Genomic DNA, 5997 nt, shown 5'->3' with positions numbered 1-5997 from the left:
TTTTTTTTCTGAAGGTTTGCTAATAGAATGAAAGGTCAGAAAGGGAAAAAATGGTAATAATTATGACTATGGGCAGAGAATTTAACTATTTGGCAGAATTTACCTGGAATTATTGAAAAAATAACTAAGATTGATCTTTTAGTTTATGCTGTTTTCACCTGAAACTAATTAATATGCATATGAAAAACTATGATACAGGGTATCCGCAGGGTCTTAAAAAGTCTTAAAATGTCTTGAATTTCAAAAACAAAACCTTTTGAACAATCTGTTGTGCATATATTTAGTTTTTAAAGAGTTTTTTATGTTGTTAATTAAAAATATATGTATATAACTAGAGTCTGCTTGTTTTGACATTATTTAAAATATGTGGCTAAGAAATAACTAGTTAAAATTATAGACAAATCTCATTAGATAAGACATATTTTCCCTTAGCGTTTAGCCTTATATAAGTCTGAAATTTAATTCTTCATAGTCTTAAAAATGTCTTAAATAGTCTTAAGTTTGACTTTGTGAAACCAGCGTAAACCCTGAGGATAAGCTTTGTGATTTGTAAGTGAGCTTACGACCAAAGGGAGAAATAACACTAGATCTGGTTACAGCAATTTAGTCTTAAATTGGAAAGACAATAGGACAACAATATGACAAACAGCAAACACATCACTGACACTAACAGACAATGAACTGAAGAGAAAACTGAGCTTAGATACACAGACAAACCAATTAATAAAGTGAATCCCAAGTGTGAACGATAAGCAAACAATGAGTAACCATAGAAACCAATCAAAAACTAGGACAAGGAACCATAACAAGTGCAAAACCCACGCAGAAACAGAGGCTGCGTAACAAATTGTTATTCTCTTTTATTAATAATTTCACTGACACACATCATTAGCTATGTTTTCATCCAACTATTTTTATGTTCATTTTGGGTATGCACATAAAAAAACTGTTGATGAAAACACCAAGATGTGGATCAATTTTAAAAATGCGCATAAAAAAACATGTGCATCACTGAGTAGTATAAAGCTTATATTATTAAAAAAAAAAACATTTGCATAAACTATGATGAAAACACTTTTACTGAACAAATTCCAGGGTGTGCATTAAAAAAAGGTCATGTGATTTTGTCATAAGAGATCATGTGATGATAAAAAATTATGTGAATGGACAAACCAGCAGGCTGAGCACATTATAAAACATCTAAAATGTTTTTTTTTTTGTTTTTTTTTTTGGAATTCACAACGTGTTCATAAAACAAGTGTCCGCATTGTCTTGTACGCAAGTCATTTATTAAATAAGGAAAAGATACATGCAGCTTCTCCTAACAAATTCCAAATTTACTGTTGATATTTGGCGCCAGTTAATCATGAAGTTATGATTTTGTTCTCATTGATTAATTGGATAAAAACACTTTTTATTTGCACATCTTTTATGCAATGATCAAGTTTTGCGCATACATTTAATTTGCATCTTTGGATGGAAACATAGCTACTGATTATGTTCCATAAGAACACACTACTAGTGAAAAATTCAAAAAAGTTTTGGAATACCTTCAGCCACAGATGTCAAACTGAGGGCTGCAGCTCTGCACAGTTTAGTTCCAACCCTAACTAAACACAGCTGATCAAACTAATCAAATGCTTTAGCATTGTTAAAAACCTGTAGCTAAGTGTGTTAAAGCAGGGTTGGAACTAAATCATGCAGGGCAGCGACCCTTCAGTAACTGAGTTTAACACCCCTGACTTAAGCCCTTGGAAACTACTATTCACTGTGAATGCAAAGCCCTACGCACACTGTGAAATTTCAGCCACGATTTGGTATTCTGGGACAAACTTGTTAAATCCTAGAAGATTCCTCTAGTCCTAAGCTAAAATTTCTGTTTTTTGATTGTTTGTTTGATCTGTTTGCCAACAGCTGCTTAATGGCTGTGTTAGAAAATTTCAGACACTTTTCCTGCATTATGACATGTTACAAAGATTGTCAAACCAAGAACCAATAGAATCACCAGATCTGATCAGCAGTGGTGGGAAGAGTACTGAAAAATCATACTCAAGTAAAAGTACCATTACTTGCCTAAAAATGGAGTGCAAGTAAAGTAAAAGTATCTGTTGTAAATATTACTCAAAGTATGAGTAAAAAGTAGACCTTTTAAAAGTACTCATGAGTAGTGAGTAGTGAGTATTACGCTGTGAAAAGCTGATGCGTTTACATGTAATTTGTGGATGTGTGTAAACGTAACATTCTGTAGTGCATGTAGTTATGGCCCAGCAGGCACACAACAACAATATTAGGTAAGATTTAGGTTGTGATGTCAAGTGACCAAAATTCAATGTCCAGCCAGCGTCTAAAGATAACGTTATTTTGATGTCTAATTACATCTTTAATGATGTTGATATTTGGTCGATTTTAGGTCCAACGTCGAGCCAACATCTTAAACCAACATCATATTGACGTCAAATGCTGACATTTATTCATCTGGTATGGCAACCAAAATCCAACATCTAATAGAAGTCATAATGTTAACGTTCACACAACTTCAAGCTGTGACATTAATATTTGGTTGGTTTTCGGTTGGACATTGACGTTGGTCTGACATTGAGTTCTGACGTCAATCCGATTTTCATTTCAATTTATTTCACCTTTATTTGTATTGTGTTTTTACAATGTAAATTGTGTCAAAGCAGATTTACATCGAAGATCATAGTAAATGCCAAACAAAATGCAACATCTCAACAACATTGGGGTACAATATCAATCTGATGTCATGTTGACGTCCTGAACACCTGCTGGGTGTTTAAGGCCATTTCGGTCCCCACACAGTAAACATCCGTCATCTTCTCATCAGTGACATGCATCTAAACAGTCTCTGGGTCAATAGTTATAAAGATTTTGGACATCTTCTTGGACACTTTTAATGCTTCCAAACAGTTTGCTGCATTTATAAATCGCCCATGACTTGAGGTAGCTCATTATGAGGCAATTTACCTTCTATGTGTGATTGGATTGAACAGGAATCACAGTATGGATTTTTCTAATCCCCCATAGACAAGAAAAAATAAAGTAGTGACTGCAGGTTGATGGAAAGTAGTGGAGTAAAAGTACAGATACTGCACTAAACATGTACTCAAGTGAGAGTAAAAGTAGACATTTTTAAAACTACTCAGTAAATTACAATTCCTGAAAAAAAGTAATTAATTACAGTAATTTGAGTATTTATAATTAGTTACTTTACACCCCTGCTGATCAGTGCAACAACCTCAAATCACCACTGGTGAATGTCAAAATGCTGGTTATATTGTTAAACATGTTGTGAGCAAAACAACATAGGCTCATTCTGAAAACGCACTACCATATACATTTCTGGAGATCATGAATTAATTAGCCATAAGTACATATGGCTGCATTTTATCTTTAAAATGAGCACTATGGGGCTGTATGACGTTGTTTATTTTTGCACTAGCAGCTGACCACTTACCTCCATTTAGACGGCTTTTCTACAGTTAAGCAAATCCGGCTTTTCCAGATGCAAAGCAGAGTTGACCAGGACAATGGGGTTTGAATCCGGTGAAGAATGGTTCCAGAAAGCAAGTAACCTTAAAACAGAAGCCAAAAAATAAAATAAATTAGTAAATAAAGGGGGAGAATGTGGTAAAATCTGAAAACGTGGTAAAAAATCAGGGGGCATTTTTTTTTTCTGGATTACATTTCAAAACACAGCAGTTGGGTTTAGGGAAGTGGGTGGATCAATAGGTACTTTTCCAAATTATATTGGTTGAGTTTAGGGAAGGGGGAGAGTATGGGGATCGATCAGTTGGTCGGTCAGTCAGTCAGTGAATTAGTCAACACCTGCAGGCGCGAATGACAATTGTGAAAGATACAAAAAAATAAAATTAAAATAAAAACATAGCTCCTGAGACGTATTTTGCACTCTCCAGAAATGTATATAGGGGTAAATATTCAGAATGAGCCTGGGTTTCTTTTTCTGGATTGCTTTTCAAATAACTTTTGGTTAGGTTTAGGAAAAAGGGTGTGCACTGGTCAATCTGTGCTTTTTAAAACAATATTGGTTAGGTTTAGGAAAGGAGGTGGGAGGGGGGATTGGTCAGTTGTTCACTCAGTCAGTTAGCAAACAGTGGCCTCTGGTGGATTTATGTAAGAACAGCATGCGCAAATGGCACTCGCGAGAGAAATTTGAGATCTCAAAAGTGTACGCAGCGGCCTCTGGTGGATTTGTGAAAAAAAAAAAAAAAAAAAAAGCATAGCTCCTGGGACGTAGTTCGCGATCTCCAGAAATGTATATAGGGCTACATTTTCAGAATGAGCCTGGGTTGGGGCAAAATTACCGCTACAGATTTTGAATGTTTGCTTTGAGGTATTATTTTAGAACACAGGATATTGAATGTGTCAAGGATGTGTGTCTGCAGTTGAAAAAAGGTCAACTCTGAGATCGATATGTCAGTCGTGTCTTTTTCATTCTCCAATAAAATGAAAGCAGAGGCAGGGTTTCCATTGAGTTGACACTAGTGTTTGTGTTGTCAAGATGACTACGGACAGTTTTAAAGATGAAGGAGTGGTAGCTGTTTCGGGTTATCTGGAGCTGTATGACTTCACAAATCTTGAATATCACAATATAATTAAATATTAAAATTAATGACAATGTCAACAGCAATACTTGTGCTGATTCGATCGTTGCCTAGCAAGATAAAAAAGCACACCACAGTTCTTTTTTTCTTGACAACAAAAAAAAGCAGTGTGATGCGCCTCACGTTCTCAGCCGGAAAAGCGCATTCGATGTGATTGGCCTCTTAAGCTGCTGTTGACATCACAATCATATTGCCTTGTGGGGTACCTCAAGTGTACAAACTGAAGACGTATCACTCCCTCTGTAAAAGTTGAAGGGTCAAGGGTCTGTCCATAAACAGCTCGTCCATTTGATGAAGTGGAGCACTCTTCAGTCCACCAGAGAATTCCCCTGAGGGCAAATGCTAAGGCAAATTCACAAGTGTCTGTCTAAAAGTGGAGTGAAACACAGCCAGAGATTGAGGTGAACAAGGAAGCCAGCACTGGCCTGAGGTGGAGTGACAAGCTCAGAGCACAAGTGAAGGAACAAGAAACAAAAGCCCACTCCAAGAAGATACAGCTTTTAAATGTGGACAATTTATTGACAAAATTATAATGATAAATGCTGAAACTTTAAAATTTTTTGCATGTCAGATTGCAAGAGTCACTTTCGACCTAGCAGCAGTGCAGAGTGAAAATGACCAGTCCAATGGATGCTGGCTCAATACAGATGGAGGAATGAGAAATGGTTGAGCCTTGTCTGGTGAAACCAGTTAGATTATTTACCAAGATGGAACTGGTAGTGATGGTGATGCAGTTGGAGGAATGTGCATGTTCCATCCCAGTGTCAACCGAAACCCACAAGACTGAGATAATGAGAACCAATGATGACCTATGAAGCGAGAGCCCAATCGCAGCAACCTAGGCTCATTCTGAAAATGAAAACAAGGCAAATAGAACAAGCTTTTTGAAAGGTTTGGATGTATGAATCGCACAAATGAGCCCAAATACATATGCCAAAGGCAGAGTGATGACTGACCAAGGTGGAGCATGAAGAACAAGTCAAGATGAGCCAGAAGAACAATGTTCCCCTATGTTCCACAATGGAAAAAAGTCATTCAATTTTCGGGGATGGAGGTTAATATTCATTCATTCATTTTCTTTACGGCTTTGTCCCTTTATTAATCAGGGGTTGCCACAGCAGAATGAACTGCCAACTAATCCAGGATATGTTATCACTCAGCAGATGCCCTTCCAGCCGCAACCCAGCACTGGGAAACACCCATACACTCTTGCATTCACACACACACACTACAGCCAATTTAGTTAATTCAATTCACCTAGAGCGCATGTCTTTGGACTATTGGGGAAACCTCCAGACTTTCAGTTTGATGAAAATGATCTAAAAGGTGTGATTGTTGGACTGACTAAATTTAG

General features: G+C 36.8%; 1 long non-coding RNA gene across 1 annotated transcript; it reads left to right on the top strand.

Moving 5' to 3' along the window:
* Positions 1-1237: 1237 nt before the first annotated feature.
* LOC147846782 (uncharacterized) lies at positions 1238-4259 on the top strand. The gene is made up of 2 exons (XR_015476490.1): positions 1238-2559; positions 3248-4259. It is a non-coding gene; the product is annotated as an uncharacterized LOC147846782 (long non-coding RNA).
* The last annotated feature ends 1738 nt before the right edge of the window (positions 4260-5997 follow it).

Source organism: Danio rerio, chromosome 1 (assembly GCF_052040795.2).
Source record: "Danio rerio strain M-AB ecotype USA chromosome 1, GRCz13ab, whole genome shotgun sequence".
Taxonomy (NCBI): Eukaryota; Metazoa; Chordata; class Actinopteri; order Cypriniformes; family Danionidae; genus Danio; species Danio rerio.
The sequence above is the reverse complement of the archived record's forward strand: the minus strand, read 5'-3'. Positions and strand labels throughout refer to the sequence as shown.